The sequence below is a fragment of the Pseudophryne corroboree genome, chromosome 1 (genome assembly GCF_028390025.1).
Source record: "Pseudophryne corroboree isolate aPseCor3 chromosome 1, aPseCor3.hap2, whole genome shotgun sequence".
Taxonomy (NCBI): Eukaryota; Metazoa; Chordata; class Amphibia; order Anura; family Myobatrachidae; genus Pseudophryne; species Pseudophryne corroboree.
The window spans coordinates 1,230,656,001-1,230,675,846 of record NC_086444.1 but is presented as its reverse complement, the minus strand read 5'-3'; the positions used below and the strand labels follow the sequence as shown (position 1 = coordinate 1,230,675,846).

General features: G+C 48.9%; 1 protein-coding gene across 3 annotated transcripts in view; it reads left to right on the top strand.

Annotated features, from left to right (window-relative positions):
* Positions 1-668: 668 nt before the first annotated feature.
* Positions 669-19,846, top strand: part of LOC134931597 (putative N-acetyltransferase 8B) — a 57,659-nt gene continuing 38,481 nt past the window's right edge. For all 3 annotated transcript variants that reach the window (XM_063925428.1, XM_063925429.1, XM_063925430.1), the window contains exon 1: positions 669-791. The gene's annotated coding sequence lies outside the window, so the exon portion shown is untranslated. The remainder of the gene's footprint in view (positions 792-19,846) is intronic.

The window sequence follows — 19,846 nt, the reverse complement described above, 5'->3', positions numbered from 1 at the left end:
CGCACACGCGTCGTACTATTGCAACGAACTATGTAGTTTCACAAAAGGTCTAGCGAAGCTTTTCAGTCGCACTGGTGACCGCAGAGTGATTGACAGGAAGTTGGCGTTTCTGGGTGTCAACTCACCGTTTTCAGGGAGTGTTGGGAAAAACGCAGGCGTGCCAGGAAAAACGCAGGCGTGGCTGGGTGAACGCAGGGCGTGTTTGTGACGTTAAAACAGGAACTGAAAAGTCTGAAGTGATTGCAAGCGCTGAGTAGGTTTTGAGCTACTCTAAAACTGCACAAAAAAAACATTGCCGCCGCTCTGCGATCCTTTCGTTCGCACTTCTGCTAAGCTAAAATACACTCCCAGTGGGCGGCGGCTTAGCGAGCGATCAACTCGGAATGACCACCCGTGTTAGGTGAGCTGAGAGCTATTGGGGCAGCTATGTAATAACTAGGGGAGGAAGCTGCATTTTGCATGTACAGGTCAGTCCCTCATCACCTGAGAGATCATTAGGTCTCCGGAGCTGGTCCTGAGTAGGTGACATCTGAGCGGCAGGTGAGCTGGTCTCTGCTATCTGCCTACTAGATCTGAGAGATCAGACTCTAAGCATTCACTCCATGGCCAGACGCCAACTCTCCGTCACTCCCTGGCTTGGCACACAGATTATTTCTCTGTGCGTCGTCTGTGGGGTAGGTATTACACCAGCCACAGCTCCAGATAAGCAGTCATTTCTCTCACAGGACGCCGAGGGGGACAGAAAGGGAAGGAGCTGAGACAGGGCGATTCAAAACCTGCTCAACATTCTGGTAAGGACGTGTGAGCTGGGCCGAGGGCCAATTATAATGATCCATGTTTACAGGCCGCACATAGCACTCTCATAGTGAGTAATCCCGGGTACTGTAAGGAGACTGGGGCAATGTGTAGCTCAGTCTCCCTGGTCAGCCCATAGGTCAGCCCTATGCTCGCCCCTGGCCTTCCTGGCACCACGTGGGCTACATAAAAATATACAGTAGCTCACTGCATTGTCACTACGGCCAAGGAGAAGTAAAATGCAGCGCTGTGTGAGACACAGATTGCAATGTCTGACTTGCAAGCCAACGGCGCTATCTGCTCCCCACATTCTGACATAGGTCACTGGGGAGCAAAACTGGGAGGCCCACCGCTCTGCCAGCTACGGAGACTGCTGTTTGTTAAACATGGTGATATTAAATAATATCAGCAGGTCACATCAGGGCCAGCGCACCTCACACGTCTCGCCCTTTATCAGCAGGTGCAAATGGACATGTACGAAACTTTGGTGATATATTCCACAAATCAAGTACCACAGAATTACAGGTGTGTCGCAGAGGTGCGCAGGTCCCAAGATACAATCTCATGTTCTGTATTCTGCACTGTGTGGATTTTATGGTCTGGATAGTTTGTGGATTTTATGGTCTGGGAATACAGCTGGGGTGATTCTGGTCTCTTCCACATTCAGCTGTTGGGTGAGGTTGTGGCCACATGTGGAACCAGGTGATACAGCTGGGGTGATTCTGGTCCCTTCCACATTCAGCTGTTGGGTGAGGTTGTGGCCACGTGTAGAACCAGGTGATACAGCTGGAGCGATGCTGCTCCCTTCCACATTCAGCAGTTGGGTGAGGTTGTGGCCACGTGTGGAACCAAGTGATACAGCTGCTATAAATTCTGAGTAGTCCACAAGCGCTACCAAAAAAAGACTGAGCACATTACAAACAATTTTATATATATATATGAGAATCTTTTTGAGGCTCCGAGTCCTCAAAATGTTGAGTGAACTCCTTCTTGCGGTTCGCACCTCTGGACTGACCTCCTCTCAATGGGGGATGTTCATCAAAAGGTTTCTTTTCCGCACCCCTTAGTACGTCTGGTCCCTGGGGTCTCACCCCTCCTAAACAAAGGTCGCTCACCTCATATATGTGCCCTATGTGCCTTGAATGGTTTCTTTACTTCACTTTGTTTTTCATATAACACTCTGTATATATATCATCGGAGCGGATCCTATCCCATATATACCGTGCTCACCTTGGAGTAAGGCCCTATGTGCCTTAAAAGGTTTCTTTCTCCGTCTGTCCTCAGGGTTCACTTCCACGCCTCAGGAAATCCTCATACAGTATATCAAAAGGTATAAAAATCCAAAGTCCAAAATTTCATAAAAAGGTTCAAAAATGTATTTCCAACAGGACATAAAAATTCCATAAAAATGGTAACAAGTATATAACTTATTAAAATGTACCCCTAAACAATGGTGGCCAAAGGTTCATCCCACAATATACCCCTCGGGACCCGTCAGGGAATAATATGTTGCCCTGAATCAAAAAACAACGTATCTCAGGAATTCACACCAGCTCACACATACAAGGCAAACCAAGATAACTAGCTTGAAAACTCAGCAACTGCTGAACAAGAATACTTAACCAAGAACAAAGCAGTACTGAACCTAAGTAACCACTGCAGGATCACGAAGCGCTGGGCGGGCGCCCAGCATCCTCTACGGACCACGAGAAAAGGATGCTGGGGTCCATATTACTACCATGGGGATGTACCATGGGAGGGAGAGCGCAGAGGCTCCTGCAGAACAGACTGACCAAACCTTAGGTGGCCAAATTATCGAACTTGTACAACTTAGCAAACATGCTCGATCCAGACCAAGTAGCCGTTCGGCAAAGCTGTAAAGCCGAGACACCCCGGGCAGCCGCCCAGGAAGAACCCACCTTACGAGTAGAGTGGGCCTTAACAGATTTGGGACATGGCAATCCTGCCATAGAATATACATGCTGGATAGTGAACCTGATCCAGCGAGAGATCGTCTGCTTAGATGCAGGACACCCAATTTTCTTGGGATCATACAGGACAAACAGAGAGTCCGATTTTTTTTCTTTGACGAGCAGTCCTCTTCACAAAGATTTTCAGAGCCCTTACAACAAACAAGGACTTTGACGAAATTGAGGAGTCAGTAGCAACTGGCACCACAATAGGTTGATATGAAAAGCCGACACAACCTTTGGAAGGAACTGCTGACGTGTCCGGAGCTCAGCTATATCTTCATGGAAGATTAAGTAGGGGCTTTTACAAGACAAAGCCCCCAACTCCGACACACGTCTAGCAGAAGCTAAGGCCAACAAAGTGACAGCCTTCCACGTGAGAAATTTGACCTCAACCTCCTGTAGAGGCTCGAACCAATCTGATTGGAGGAACTGTAACACCACATTAAGATCCCAGGGTGCAGAACCCCTTTCAAGAAAGTTTGTACCTCAGAGAGGGAAGCCAGCTGTCTCTGGAAGAAAATGGATAAGGCCGAAATCTGGACCTTTATGGATCCCAAACTCAGGCCCATATCCACACCTGCTTGCAGGAAGAGGAGAAACCGTCCCAGTTGAAACTCCACCGTAGGAAACTTCTTGGATTCACACCAAGATACATACTTTTTCCAAATGCGATGGTAATGTTTAGACGTTACTCCTTTCCTAGCCTGTATCAGGGTAGGAATAACCTTGTTCGGAATGCCCTTCCGAGCTAATATCTGGCGTTCAACCTCCATGCCATCCAACGTAGCCGTGGTAAGTCTTGATAAGCGAACGGCCCCTGTTGCAGAAGGTCCTCCCGAAGAGGAAGAGGCCTCGGGTCTTCCAGTAGTAGATCCAGAAGATCCGCATACCAAGCCCTTATTGGCCAGTCAAGAGAAAACTTGTTCTCTTTACAAGTTTTAGAATCCTTGGAATGAGTGGAAGTGGAGGAAACACATACACAGGCTGGAACACCGACAGAGTTACCAGGGCATCCACCGCCATTGCTTGTGGGTCTCTTGACCTGGAACAGTACCTCCGAAGCTTCTTGTTGAGACGGGAGGCCATCATGTCTATTTGAGGTACACCCCAAAGATTTGTCACCTTCGTGAACACCTCCAGATGGAGGCCCCACTTTCCTGGACTGAGATCGTGTCTGCTGAGGAAGTCCGCATCCCAGTTATCCACTCCCAGAATGAAGATTGCTGACAGCGCCAACGCGTGCCTTTCCACCCAGAGGAGGATTCTTTTTTACCTCTGACATTGCAGCTCTGCTCTTCATTCCGCCCTGTCAGTTTATGTAGGCCACTGTCGTTACATTGTCCAACTGCACCTGAATGGCCCAATCTTGTATAAGATGTGCCACTTGCAGAAGACCGTTGTACACGGCCCTTAGTTCCAGAATGTTGATTGGAAGAATGGATTCCAGACTTGACCACCTTCCTTGGAAGGTTCCCCCTTGGGTGACTGCGCCCCAACCTTTGAGACTTGCATCCGTGGTTAGAAGGATCCAGTTCTGAATCCCGAACCTGCGGCCCTCTAGAAGGTGAGCCAATTGTAGCCGCCGCAGGAGTGAAATCCTGGCTTTTGGCGACAGACATATCATCTGGTGCATGTGCAGATGAGACCCCGACCACTTGTCCAGGAGATCCAGTTGGGAAGGCCGTGCATGAGATCTTCTGTACTGAAGAGCCTCATAGGAGGCGACCATCTTCCCCAGAAGGCAAATGCACTGATGAACCGATACCCGGGAAGGCTTCAAGACATCCCGGACCATAGTTTGGATCACCAATGCTTTCTCCACCAGTAGAAATACCCTCTGCACTTCCGTGTCGAGGATCATCCCCAGGAAAGACCATCTCCTTGTCGGCTCCAAATGTGACTTGGGAAGATTCAGGATCCATCCATGTTCCCTGAGCAGTTGAGTCGTGAGAGCAATGGACTGCAACAACCTCTCCCTGCAAGATGCCTTTATCAGCAGATCGTCCAGTTAAGGAATTATATTCACCCCCTGCCTGCGGAGGAGAATCATCATCTCTGCTATTACCTTGGTGAATACCCTCGGTCCTGTGGAGAGGCCGAACGGCAGTGCCTGGAACTGGTAGTGACAGTCCAACAGCACAAATCTGAGATAAGCCTGGTTTGGCGACCAAATCAGAATGTGGAGGTACGCATACTTGATGTCTAAGGACACCAGAATCTCTCCCTCCTCCATCCCTGAGATCACTGTTCTCAGGGGCTCCATTTTGAACTTGAATTCCCTCAAATAAGGGTTTAGCGACTTCAGGTTCAAAATTGGCCTGACCGAACCATCCGGTTTCGGTACCACAAATAGGTTTGAATAGTAACCCTGGTTTACCAAAAGAGGTGGAACTGGAACAATTACATCTGACCTTTCCAGTTTTTGAATGGCTTCCTGAAGTATAGCCCTTTCTGTCAGCAAAGCTGGCAAGCCTGATTTGAAGAACCTGTGGGATGGGAGCTCTTGAAACTCCAGTTTATACCCCTGGAACACAATATCCTGTACCCAGGAATCCAGACCAGACAACACCCAGACGTGACTGAAACATCTGAGCCTCGCTCCCACCTGCCCGTTCTCCAGGCAGGGAGGCCATGCTGAGGATTTTGAGGACACAGAGGCAGGTTTCTGGTCTTGGGAACCTGCAGGTGTCGGTTTTTTGTATTTTGCTTGCCCACCTCTGAAGAAAGTGGTAGGAGTACTGGAGTTTTTAGCTTTTGCAGACCGAAAGGACTGCATAGAGGACGTAGAAAAAGGTTTCTTTGTCGTCTGGGAGGCTGAGGGAAGAAAGGTTGACTTACCAGTGGTTGCCGTGGAAATCTATGCATCCAATGCTTCCCCAAATAGAGCCTGGCCTGTGAAGGGTAGGTTCTCCACACTTCTCCTGGATTCCGTGTCTGCAGACCATTGGCGTAGCCAGAGTCCCCTGTGTGCTGAGACATCCATGGACGATGTCCTTGCAGTCAGATTACCCAGGTCTTTGATGGCCTCCACCAAGAAACCCGCCGAATCCTGTATGTTACTGTGGCCGGAGAGACCCCCAGCCCACGTGGACATTGGCCGCTGCAGCACTGAAGGGGTTAACCCCTAGTGCCCGGCACCATGTTGCGGACAATAGGCGATTGGCATCACTGTTAAATGTACTTACGGCGCTGGGCGCAGACTGTTTAAAAATATGTTTAATGATGTTTCTTAACATGTCATATGTAGTGCTCTGTGCACAATTGCAGGAATGCATGTTTAAATGTATTTATATTTAAGATGTGGTCACCTGTATATTTAAAGGAAAAATGCACTTACTATAGCTGTCTGAATAAGCATCTCTCATCCTCTGGAAATAGGAAGTGGCATGCTAATGGCCCTGTCCTAGCAGAGAGGTGTGAATGACAAAACCTTTTGATGTGTAAGTTCCTTAGAGAAAGATGCTAATCACGGGGTCTATGGGCTTGGAACCTGTTTCATGTACCTGATTTAATTGATATACGAACCCTGAATGGCAGATGCAGGAAGGAAGACTGTTTGTTTGTATTGTAGCCTTTCCTGTTGTAATCTCAAACACTGGGTTTGCCTGGAGATGTGAATGAGACAGAAACATTTGTATTTTGAAGCTATGTGATAAATTTATCAATAGTGAATGTTAATCTGATACCAAACGTTGTCTGGGTGACAGGAAGGAGGATATTGTTTTATTGCACTTATCTCCTTTTGAAATGTAATTTATTTATTGGTATTTTGTAAAATATCCTGATTGGATAGAAAGGGCTCAGGGAGGACATGACCGCCTGTTGTACTGTGTGGAAAATTGACATAAAAAGGATGCCTGCGTGCCTCCAGAGCGTATTGTATTTTATTGTACCATCTTCATTCTGCTGGAACATCTTGCTGTATGCTGTTGCCCCTAGCAATAGGGATGAGTCTTTTTTAAGGCTATTATTGAGCAAATAACCATCTGCCTCAAGAAGATTGCTTCATCTTGTGACCTACAGGGTTATGCCAAACATAGCCCCGTCCTCCGGCTGTCCAGGGAAGCACCTAACGTCTCCAAGTTCCGCCTTCCGCCAGCTACCGGTAGAGGCCTAGCAAGTGGCTAGTGGGGATTCGTCAACACCACACAGGTGTGGTAAGGCAGTGCGTCGGCACATACAGAGCAGAACCGTGGTTCCAAAAGGTTAGGAGTTTGGTGGTGGCAGCATAAACCCGCCCACAGCGCAGTGGGTGGAGTCAGTAACAGGCGTTTACTGACGGTAAGCGGGAATCCCCTATGTGGCCAGGTCCCGTGTGACCTGACCTTCCATTCTGTGCACAGGAGACGGGACGCGAAAGCGGTGAGTGCTTTCGTACGGAACCGTCCTGTCACAGAAATTGGTGGCATAGCGGTGGGATAATCCCAGGCGGCTTTTCATCACCTGATTGGAGAGCCGAGTTACTCAGGGGAGGAGTAACTGCAGCGCAGGAGAACACACTAGATGGCAGAATTCAGCGGAATGTCCAAGGATGATCTGGAGATAGTGTGCCAGGAGAAGGGTGTGGATATCCCTTTCAACGCGTCCAGAAGCGTCATGAAGGCGGCGCTCATGAGCGTGGAGGAGTCCCATCGGGTGGAGGTGGAAAGCACTGACGGCGTCAGCATCGCAGAGGATGGCCCAACAGTGGACCTTCGTAAGGAACCGGTGAGACCCACAAGCCCCGCCCTCTCTCACAGCAGCAATGTTTCCCAGCAATCCCTAGCAGGGCCAGGATCCCAACGGCCCGGATACCCTAGCAGATCGGCTAGCAGAATTGGGGGAAAGGGCAACGGAGCAAGAACGCATGCTTGTCATTCGAATGTGGCATGCGGAGCGGGCACCACAGGCCGTGGTACCCCGGGAGCCGTTGTCAGCTGTTGTACACAGATCAGGACGCATTCAGTTTGCCAAGTTTGCAGACAGTGATGGGGACATTGATGGACATTTACAAGTTTTTGAAAGGACTTGTAAACTACACGATTTACCCAAGTCGGAGTGGGTGAGACACCTTGTGCCCACTCTGCATGGAGAGGCCTTGGAGGCCTATCGAGGAGTGGCCACGGAGGACTGTGGGGACTACGACGAAGTCGCGAAGGCCCTCCTCCAGCGATTCTTCAACACTCCGGAGACTTACAGGAAGAAGTTCAGAGACTTGCCCAAGAATCCTAGCAGCACCCATGAGCAGTTCGCCACCCAGCTGCGGCAGTATGTGGTGAAGTGGGTGAAGGATTCTGAAGCCACTACATGGGACGCACTGATCGACCTGATCTGCAGGGAGCAGTTCTACCGCAGGTGCGCCCCAGAAGTGAAGGAGTGGGTGCTAGACCTGGAGCCACCCAGCTTAAAGATGGCTGCCCAGTTAGCAGACAAGTATGTGGCAATTCGGCCACAGGGGCAGAAGCGCCCCGCCAGCAGCCAGCTCCAAAAGACTGTACCATCAGGGGGACACCCCTCTTCAGCTCATCGCCCCCCAAAGCAAGCATCTTCCAACCCGGGTGCTCTTGGCCAGCAACCGCACCGCAGCGTCCCTGCAACTGATCAGGGATCATCGGTGCCACGACTGGAGAAGAAGTGCTACGGCTGTGGGAAAATCGGACATCTGAGGATGAACTGTCCTGCATCCCAAGCACCCCAGACTCGTGCCCCAAATCCGAGTGCTGGAGCCCGGCTCGCTTGTTTGACGAGAGGAGATGAGCCTACAGAGACTGTTCCCCCTCCAGTCAGTCCGATGGAGTGTGGCGAGAGACAGGTGCACTCTGCGGAGAGAGTCACCTGCATGGCCAAACAGCCCCTACACAACATGTGGAGGCACCTGCATCCGGTCCACGTGGGACCCCTGCAGGGGGAAGGCCTAAGAGACTCTGGGGCCTCAATCACTGTGGTGAGCCCCCACCTTATAGATCCTGCTGCAGTATTGCAGGGTCGCACTGCCAAGGTCACCCTGGCAGATGGAACAGAGAAAGAGGTTCCCATGGCAAGAGTCTACCTGGACTGGGGAGCTGCACCAGAGTTGCGAGAAGTTGCCGTCATGGATGGTCTCCCAACTGATGTGGTCCTAGGAAATGATCTCGGTGGTGGGATCGTCACCACGTTTGCTGGCGCCATTTCCCGGAGTCAAGTTCCACAACCACCGTTGACATCAGCTACTCCAGCACAGCCCAGCGGAAAAGACTACAGCTGCTAGACAACTGCCAGCACAGCCAACCACAGCATCAACCAGCCCAGAGGAAAAGATTACAGCGGCTAGATCGGCACATCGACCCCGCATGCCTTTTGCCTCTGGTATGCCTACGTCCCCTAGCAATGCAGAGGATGTTGGTTCCAGCTCGTTTGATCCTGTGGGGGTGCCCAATGATGCTCCTGACCCAAGTGGTTTGCCAACTCCGGCGGTGAGTATGAGAAACCACACTGACTTTTCCATGACTGACCCCTACCAGACTGACCCTAGCAGTCCCAACCTAGATCCCCCTGTAGAGTGTCCCAATTTAGGAGAGATTGAGGGCCGCAGGCAGGAGTTTAGGGAGGCTCAACTCTCTGACCCATCCCCGAAAGGCATGAGGCGCCACTCTTGCAGCGGCCTTGATAGGGTTGGGGCAGGAAGTTTGACCTGGCGGGAAGGGTTAAGGTAAAGGGTAGCCAGGAAAGTGGGAGGGGATAGACCAGATAGGGAACATGTCCAGCTGGTCCCCCCAGGTAACTTTCCTGCGCAACCGGTGTCGGTTGCCAGCGAAACCCCTTTGGACAGCCACTCAGAGATAGACCATCCCCTGAAGTGCCTGACACAGAGCTTACCCTGGTCTGGAATGTCGGATGACGCCCAGACCAACTGTAAGGCTGGTGCCATGCGTTGGCAGCTGGGGCACTCCAGCGGTTGTGTTGTCTCTGGGCCTCTGCCCATAGGAGAACCTTTACAGCGAGTTGCTGTGGACATAGCAGGTCCCCTGCCTGTGCGCAGTAGATCGGGGAAGACACGCAGCCTCCCTGTAGTGGATGCCACACAGGATCCAGAGGCTGGTGGTCTGGCCGCCTTCACTGTGGCACAGGTAGCGGACGAGGAGGAAGGAGTAGGCCTAGGTGACAGGGTAGGTTTTCCCGAGTCATAGGTCGACGGAGAAGGATTGGAGGGCAGGTCTGACAGTTAGGGCAGACAGTTGCCAGATAGGTATGACAGAGGTGCAGTGCGTGGGGCACCATGTGGGAGGAGACTGGGGTAGGCCCAAACCAGAGGGGGTGGAGGCAACCAGAGGCTGTCCCCGACCCACATCACCAAGACTGGTACTGACCTTAGAACCTGTAAGGCCCTACGGACACGTTGTCATTGACTTTAGTCCTGTAGTGAACCCCTTTACAGAGATGGCTAGGAAGGGCATTCCCAAGTCAGTGGACTTTGCACCCGCTTGCGAGTTGGCATTCCAGTCATTGAAGGAGGTTCTGGTACCCGCTCCAGTGCTGATGGCGCACATTCTTGACCAGGACTGTGTTTTACGAACTACTGCGCCACTGCACGGACTGGGAGCAGTACTGAGCCAGGAGGAGCCATATGGGCAGGAGCACCCTGTGGCCTATTTGAGCAGAATACTGCTATGGTGGGAGGTGGGGTATGCCACAATTGGGACACTTAGGGTGGCACTGGTGTGTAACTGGCCTCCCACCGTGGTGACCTACCACCCACCTGTTAGGTGGCTGCAACCTACCTTGGGGAAATTGGACAGACTTTTGTGGTGGAGCCTTGAACTTGGACTTCAGGTGGACTATTTGAACATTGTGCACGGACGAAGAGAGGCCCCCTACACTATGGATGAACTGTCTAGGCCGGAGCCTACACCCCCTAGGTAGCGTCGCCTTCAACACAAGGGACTGCTGGACCAGGAGCCATATCGTTGGGACATGACTCGCTGGTTTCCTGCTTGAATGGGGGGGGGGGGGGGGAGGAGTGTGGCCGGAGAAACCCCAGCCCACGTGGACAATGGCCGCTGCAGCACTGAAGGGGTTAACCCCTAGTGCCCGGAAAATAGGCGATTGGCGTCACTGTTAAATGTACTTACGGCGCTGGGCGCAGACTGTTTAAAAATATGTTTAATGATGTGTCTTAACATGTCATATGTAGTGCTCTGTGCACAATTGTAGGATTGCATGTTTAAATGTATTTATATTTAAGATGTGGTCACCTGTATATTTAAAGGAAAAATGCACTTACTATAGCTGTCTGAATAAGCATCTCTCATCCTCTGGAAATAGGAAGTGGCATGCTAATGGCCCTGTCCTAGCAGAGAGGTGTGAATGACAAAACCTTTTGATGTGTAAGTTCCTTAGAGAACGATGCTAATCACGGGGTCTATGGGCTTGGAACCTGTTTCATGTACCTGATTTAATTGATATACGAACCCTGAATGGCAGATGCAGGAAGGAAGACTGTTTGTTTGTATTGTAGCCTTTCCTGTTGTAATCTCAAACACTGGGTTTGCCTGGAGATGTAAATGAGACAGAAACATTTGTATTTTGAAGCTATGTGATAAATTTATCAATAGTGAATGTTAATCTGATACCAAACGTTGTCTGGGTGACAGGAAGGAGGATATTGTTTTATTGCACTTATCTCCTTTTGAAATGTAATTTATTTATTGGTATTTTGTAAAATATCCTGATTGGATAGAAAGGGCTCAGGGAGGACATGACCCCCTGTTGTACTGTGTGGAAAATTTACATAAAAAGGATGCCTGCGTGCCTCCAGAGTGTATTGTATTGTATTGTACCATCTTCATTCTGCTGGAACATCTTGCTGTATGCTGTTGCCCCTAGCAATAGGGATGAGACTTTTTTAAGGCTATTATTGAGCAAATAACCATCTGCCTCAAGAAGATTGCTTCATCTTGTGACCTACAGGGTTATGCCAAACATAGCCCCGTCCTCCGGCTGTCCAGGGAAGCACCTAACGTCTCCAAGTTCCGCCTTCCGCCAGCTACCGGTAGAGGCCTAGCAAGTGGGGATTCGTCAACACCACACAGGTGTGGTAAGGCAGTGCACATACAGAGCAGAACCGTGGTTCCAAACACCACGGCAGGTTAGGAGTTTGGTGGTGGCAGCATAATCCCGCCCACAGCGCAGTGGGTGGAGTCAGTAACAGGCGGTTACTGACGGTAAGCGGGAATCCCCTATGTGGCCAGGTCCCGTGTGACCTGACCTTCCATTCTGTGCACAGGAGACGGGACGCGAAAGCGGTGAGTGCTTTCGTACGGAACCGTCCTGTCACAGTTACGTAAAAACAATTCAATGTCACTTCTATCCATAGACTCTAAGTCCTCTATTAATGTGCCTGACCACTTTACTATGGCTTTAGAAATCCAAGCACAGGCAATAGTGGATCGTAACGCCACTCCTGAAGCAGTGTATACACACGCACGCACGTACACACACACACACACACACACGCACACACACACACACACACACACACACACACACACACACACACACACACACGCGCGTCAGACACAGTTTCCCCCAAGTACCTTCAGAGAAATACAGAGCTTGGAGCCAGCACACACAGCGCCTCAGTAGGCAGTTTATAGAATAATTGCCTGGCGCTGACTGTGTACCCTTACTAGAACTACACAATTAATATACAGTCCCCAAACATGGCGCGTCTTCCCGCACTTTGAATATTTATACTGGCCTGAGGTAATGGCGCTAGCAGCGTTACCGAAGCCCCTGATAGCATGAGTGACCAGTTGTAAGGGTATTCCGCTGGCCCAGGGCGCCCCTCACAGCACCACACCTGTACCACTGAGCCTTCCGGAGCGCAGTGTTAGTACTGCACTCCAACCCTGTAGCCACCATACACACCGGCTCCCCGCTTGTCGGGTCACCGGTGACACACTCACCACCTCGATCTTCTGGCTCTGTTAGGGGGTGGCGGCATTCTGCGGGAGTGAGCGGTCGCCTTGGGCGGCTAACGATCATCACCCTCAGGAGCTCAGTGTCCTGTCAGCGGAGATAGTGGCCATTATCCTCAGAGGGTTGGACACTACTCCTCCCAAAGTCCCACGAAGCAGGGAGGCTGTTGCCAGCAGTCTCCTCTGTGTCTAATTATCTTTAAAAAAAAAAAAAAAATCCAAAGAAGCTCTAGGAGCTCCCCTAGCTGTGACCAGCTCCTCCGGGCACATTCTCTAAACTGAGTCTGGTAGGAGGGGCATAGAGGGAGGAGCCAGCCCACAATATTAAACTCTTAAAGTGCCCAACACTGTACCCCCATATCATCATTCTTCCATCACTAACACTGTACCCCCACATCATCATTCTTCCATCACTAACACTGTACTCCCACATCATCATTCTGCCACCACTAACACTGTACACCCACATCATCACTCTTCCATCACTAACACTGTACCCACATCATCATTCTGCCACCGCTAACACTGTACCCCCACATCATCATTCTTCCATCACTAACACTGTACCCACATCATCATTCTTCCATCACTAACACTGTACCCCCACATCATCATTCTTCCATCACTAACACTGTACCCCCACATCATCATTCTTCCATCACTAACACTGTACCCCCACATCATCATTCTTCCATCACTAACACTGTACCCCCACATCATCATTCTTCCATCACTAACACTGTACCCACATCATCATTCTGCTATCACTAACATATCCCCATATTATCATTCTACCATCACTAATGCTGTTTCCCACATCATTCTGCTATCACTAACACTGTACCCCCACATCACCATTCTGCCACTACTAACACTGTACCCCACATCATCATTCTGCTATCACTAACATAGCCCCATATTATCATTCTACCATCACTAATGCTGTTTCCCACATCATTCTGCTATCACTAACATTGTACTCCACATCATCATTCTGCCACCACTAACACTGTGCCCCCACATCATCATTCTTCCATCACTAACTCTGTACCCACACATCATCATTCTGCCACCACTAACACAGTACTCCACATCATCATTCTGCCACCACTAACACTGTACCCCCACATCATCATTCTTCCATCACTAACACTGTACCCACATCATCATTCTGCCACCACTAACACTGTACTCCACATCATCATCATTCTGCCACCACTAACACTGTACTCCACATCATCATTCTGCCACCGCTAACACTGTACCCCCACATCATCATGCTTCCATCACTAACACTGTACCCACATCATCATTCTGCCACCACTAACACTGTAGTCCACATCATCATTCTGCCACCACTAATACTGTACCCCACATCATCATTCTGCTGTCACTAACATAGCCCCATATTATCATTCTACCATCACTAATGCTGTTTCACACATCATTCTGCTATCACTAATACTGTACCCCCACATCATCATTCTGCCACTACTAACACTGTACCCCCACATCATCATTCTTCCATCACTAACACTGTACCCACACATCATCATTCTGCCACCACTAACACTGTACTCCACATCATCATTCTGCCACCACTAACACTGTACCCCCACATCATCATTCTTCCATCACTAACACTGTACCCACATCATCATTCTGCCACCACTAACACTGTACTCCACATCATCATCATTCTGCCACCACTAACACTGTACTCCACATCATCATTCTGCCACCACTAGCACTGTACCCCCACATCATCATTCTTACATCACTAACACATTCTGCCAAAATAAATACATAAAAAAAGAAGAATGCACTTCTACCCTCCAGTTCTGTAATGCCTCCTGCTACTCTGCATTTGGGCAGTCCTCCAGGGAGGGGGGTCTCTACACATGATCAACCCTGCACCCAGAAATGACTAACAGCTGTTCCTCTAGTACTACAAATACGAGAATGATATAGGAGAGAAGTCTATGTGAATGTTGCTACCAGCTTTTTCCTCTTGTCATTTGTGCCACACCCTCGCCCAACACACAAACCTCACAGGTTCCTTCCTGCTGCAGGATCTGGTGGTGGAGTCACAGGTTCCTCCCTGCTGGAGGATCTGGTGGTGGAGTCACAGGTTCCTCCTTGCTGGAAGATATGGTGGTGGAGTTACTGGTTCCTCCCTGCTAGAGGTTCGGGTGGTGGAGATACTGGTTCCTCCCTGCTGGAGGTTCTGGTGGCACAGTTACTGGTTCCTCCATGCTGGAGTATCTAGTGGTAGAGTTACTGGCTCCTCCCTGCTGGAGGTTCTGCTGGTGGAGTTTAGGTGGGTACACACTATGCAATATTTTGAATGATTACGCTCATTTACCCCTTAACTACTGTATATAATTTGCAATATCATCCAGTGTGTACATACAATATTGTTAATGATGTGCACTCCCGTGGGTCATTAACAAGGGCTACTGTTGTCTGTACATGCAGATCAATTTTGACTATGTAGTTGATAATGCATGTACAGGATGGAGGCAGGATGACGTCACTGAACGATATCGCTAGGGAGTGTATAGTCTAGTGCACAGGTTCTCAAACTCGGTCCTCAGGACCCCACACGGTTCATGTTTTGCAGGTCACCTGTAGATTTTTAAAATGTGACAGTTGGTGATCAACAGTGCAGCTGCTGGGTGACATGGAAAACGTGAACCGTGTGGGGTCCTGAGGACCGAGTTTGAGAACCACTGGTCTAGTGTGTACCCAGGTTTACTGGTTCTTCCTTGCTGGTAGATCCAGTGGTGGAGGCACAGGTTCCTCCCTGCTGCCAGATTATGTGGTAGTTATTGGTATCTCCCTGCTGGCAGATCCATTGGTGGAGTCACAGTTCATCTGTCAGGTTCTGGTGGTAGTCACAGGTTCCTCCCTGCTGATGGCCCTAGTGGCAGAGTCACAGGTTTCTCCCTGCTAGTGGATCCAGTGGTTGAGTCACAGGTTCCTCTCTGCTGATGGAACCAGCGATGGTGGAGTCATAGGTTCCTCCCTGATGCCAGATTCTGCTGTAGTTACTGGTTTCTCTTGTAAAAGTCTAAGAAAGTCTTTAATTCAATGTCACTCTGGGTGATATAAAGAATGTGCAGATCTTCAGCAATGGGACCACAATACACATGTGGCTGAATGGAGTCATTAAGAACATGTCAATGCTCAGATTAACATTCCATAGCTGAGAATCATTCAGGGTAAGCAATGTGCGTATGTTACGTACAAGTCTGGTGACGGTTGGGAGACATCTATCATTTCAGCTGCTTGTATTATGCCATTGCAGTCTGGTCCTGTCTGTGTTGGTGTCACGAACCCAGCCAGCGCCAATCTAAAGTCGCTGTTCATACTTATTGAATACGTCAGTATTCACAGAAAATACACAACTGAGCTGCCACCAAGAAGGAAGGTATCTGGAGTCCATGCCGTCTCCTGATGAATAATGTACCACAGTCATAATTACTCAAGTGTATGTATGTATATATATATATATATATATATGTGTGTGTGTGTGTGTGTGTGTGTGTGTGTATATATATATATATATATATATGCAGTTATTTTTATGAAAATAAAAGGAAAAATAAAACCGAATAATTAACTTATGCAATAGGCCACGATTCTGCCGTGAAAGGAGTCACATGAGAAATATTTGATGCAGTCGTAGTCTAGAAGACTCTCCTAGTTTTCTCAGTCCTTTATCCTCTCGGCAGCTGCTTCTGCTCTCCCACCTTTTGGTCAACTCTCTCAGTACCAATTGATAATAAATGGAGTGACTCACTCCTAGGTACATACTGTCTCCAGGAAGATAGGAGGGTTAGGGACAGAACAAATGGACTGAAATTCTTAGAATTGGATCATTGGACAATTCCACAACTAATTTTCATAACCCCTCTTCAAGATCTTATTTATTCCCTGGCCAGATGGTCAAAGGGAGATGTGGCCCTGATCTCATTTTGGGATTTACAATCCAGAACAATCAGCCTTCAGGGGTCATAGAATATAGAGGGGGTTTCCTGGTAGAGGTCATATTAACACCATCTTCTACAACTGGTCCTAGATTTTTGTCTTGCTTCCTTGCCTGTTTAGCTTCAAAATAGATCAAAGTCCATAACTTACATTCTACCCATAAGCTCCTCTGCAGGACAGAGACTTGGTCACCTACAGGCAGTGTCGGGCTGGGGGATGAAGGGCCCATCGGGGGGATGCAATGGTAGGGGCCCATATTTTGGGGTGTAGCCAGTCTTCAGAGGGGGTGTGGCCAGCTGCCATGGAGGCTTGGCTAACCATTAGAGAGTGCATGGTCTGGGCCCCTTGATAAATAGATATAGTAAATGCTGATAGTGCATGCATGATAATGTACCAGATTAATAACAGCAATGCACTATAGAAAATACACCATAGTAATGTGCAGTATAAGGTAACATTTATAATGTATAATTCAAGTGCACAGGAATAGAAACAGAGGTAGCTGTTTATGCACAGATATCACTCCAGAATTCTGTATAGTTGTATTTCTTTATTCCAACCACAGATGCCACTGTTTCCTGTACTTCTGCTATTCCAGCAATGTAGCAGGAAATTAGCCTTCCTCAGTCATCTGCAAATAATACTTGGCCTTTACAATTCTGTATCTCCCTGCAAACAGCGCCAGATTATTGAAAACATTATGATGTGACATAGTTGTAGCTCTTCTGAGAGTCCCATCCGTGCTAAATTTCTGTACCTCTACCACCAGTGATGTATTCCTGAGTTTCTGACCACTCTTCCACCAGTGTGCAATTCTGTGCTCCTGACACCCTTCCACCAATGTGCAATCCTGAGTTCCTGATCACCCTTCCACTAATGTGTAATTCTGTGTTTCTGACAGCCTTCTACCAGTGTGCAATCCTGAGTTTCTGCCCACCGTTCCACCAGTGTGCAATCCTGAGTTCCTGATCACCTTTCTACTAGTGTGTAATTCTGTGTACCTGACACCCTTCTACCAGTGTGCAATCCTAAGTTTCTGACCACCCTTCCACCAACTGTGCAATCCTGAGTTCCTGATCACCCTTCTACCAGTGTGCAATCCTGTGTTTCTGACCACCCTTCCACTAATGTGTAATTCTGTGTTTCTGACAGCCTTCTACCAGTGTGCAATCCTGAGTTTCTGACCACCCTTCCACCAGTGTGCAATCCTGAGTTCCTGATCACCCTTCCACTAATGTGTAATTTTGTGTTTCTGACAGCCTTCTACCAGTGTGCAATCCTGAGTTTCTGCCCACCATTCCACCAGTGTGCAATCCTGAGTTCCTGATCACCTTTCTACTAGTGTGTAATTCTGTGTTCCTGACACCCTTCTACCAGTGTGCAATCCTGAGTTCCTGATCACCCTTCCACTAATGTGTAATTCTGTGTTTCTGACAGCCTTCTACCAGTGTGCAATCCTGAGTTTCTGCCCACCATTCCACCAGTGTGCAATCCTGAGTTCCTGATCACCTTTCTACTAATGTGTAATTCTGTGTTTCTGACAGCCTTCTACCAGTGTGCAATCCTGAGTTTCTGCCCACCATTCCACCAGTGTGCAATCCTGAGTTCCTGATCACCTTTCTACTAATGTGTAAATCTGTGTACCTGACACCCTTCTACCAGTGTGCAATCCTAAGTTTCTGACCACCCTTCCACCAACTGTGCAATCCTGAGTTCCTGATCACCCTTCTACCAGTGTGCAATCCTGTGTTTCTGACCACCCTTCCACTAATGTGTAATTCTGTGTTTCTGACAGCCTTCTACCAGTGTGCAATCCTGAGTTTCTGACCACCCTTCCACCAGTGTGCAATCCTGAGTTCCTGATCACCCTTCCACTAATGTGTAATTTTGTGTTTCTGACAGCCTTCTACCAGTGTGCAATCCTGAGTTTCTGCCCACCATTCCACCAGTGTGCAATCCTGAGTTCCTGATCACCTTTCTACTAGTGTGTAATTCTGTGTTCCTGACACCCTTCTACCAGTGTGCAATCCTGAGTTCCTGATCACCCTTCCACTAATGTGTAATTCTGTGTTTCTGACAGCCTTCTACCAGTGTGCAATCCTGAGTTTCTGCCCACCATTCCACCAGTGTGCAATCCTGAGTTCCTGATCACCTTTCTACTAATGTGTAATTCTGTGTACCTGACACCCTTCTACCAGTGTGCAATCCTGAGTTTCTGACCACCCTTCCAGCAACTGTGCAATCCTGAGTTCCTGATCACCCTTCTACCAGTGTGCAATCCTGTGTTTCTGACCACCCTTCCACCAGTGTGCAATCCTGTGTTTCTGACCACCCTTCACCAGTGTGCAATCCTGAGTTCCTGATCACCCTTCCACTAATGTGTAATTCTGTGTTTCTGACAGCCTTCTACCAGTGTGCAATCCTGAGTTTCTGACCACCCTTCCACCAGTGTGCAATCCTGAGTTTCTGACCACCCTTCCACCAGTGTGCGATCCTGAGTTCCTGATCACCCTTCCATTAATGTGTAATTCTGTGTTCCTGACAGCCTTCTACCAGTGTACAATCCTGAGTTTCTGATCACCGTTCCACCAGTGTGCAATCCTACGTTCTGACACCTTACCACCAGTGTACAATCCTGGGTTACAGACATCCTGATAATAATGGCCCTCATTCCGAGTTGTTCGCTCGCAAGCTGCTTTTAGCAGCTTTGCACACGCTAAGCCGCCGCCTACTGGGAGTGAATCTTATCTTATCAAAATTGCGAACGAAAGATTAGCAAAATTGCGAATAGACACTTCTTAGCAGTTTCTGAGTAGCTCCACACTTACTCGGCAACTGCGATCAGTTCAGTCAGTTTCGTTCCTGGTTTGACGTCACAAACACTCCCAGCGTTCGGCCAGACACTCCTCCGTTTCTCCAGCCACTCCCGCGTTTTTCCCAGAAACGGTAGCGTTTTTTCGCACACACCCATAAAACGGCCGGTTTCCGCCCAGAAACACCCACTTCCTGTCAATCACATTACGATCACCAGAACAAAGAAAAAACCTCGTAATGCCGTGAGTAAAATACCTAACTGCATAGCAAATGTACTTGGCGCAGTCGCACTGCGGACATTGCGCATGCGCATTAGCGACTAATCGCTCCGTTGCG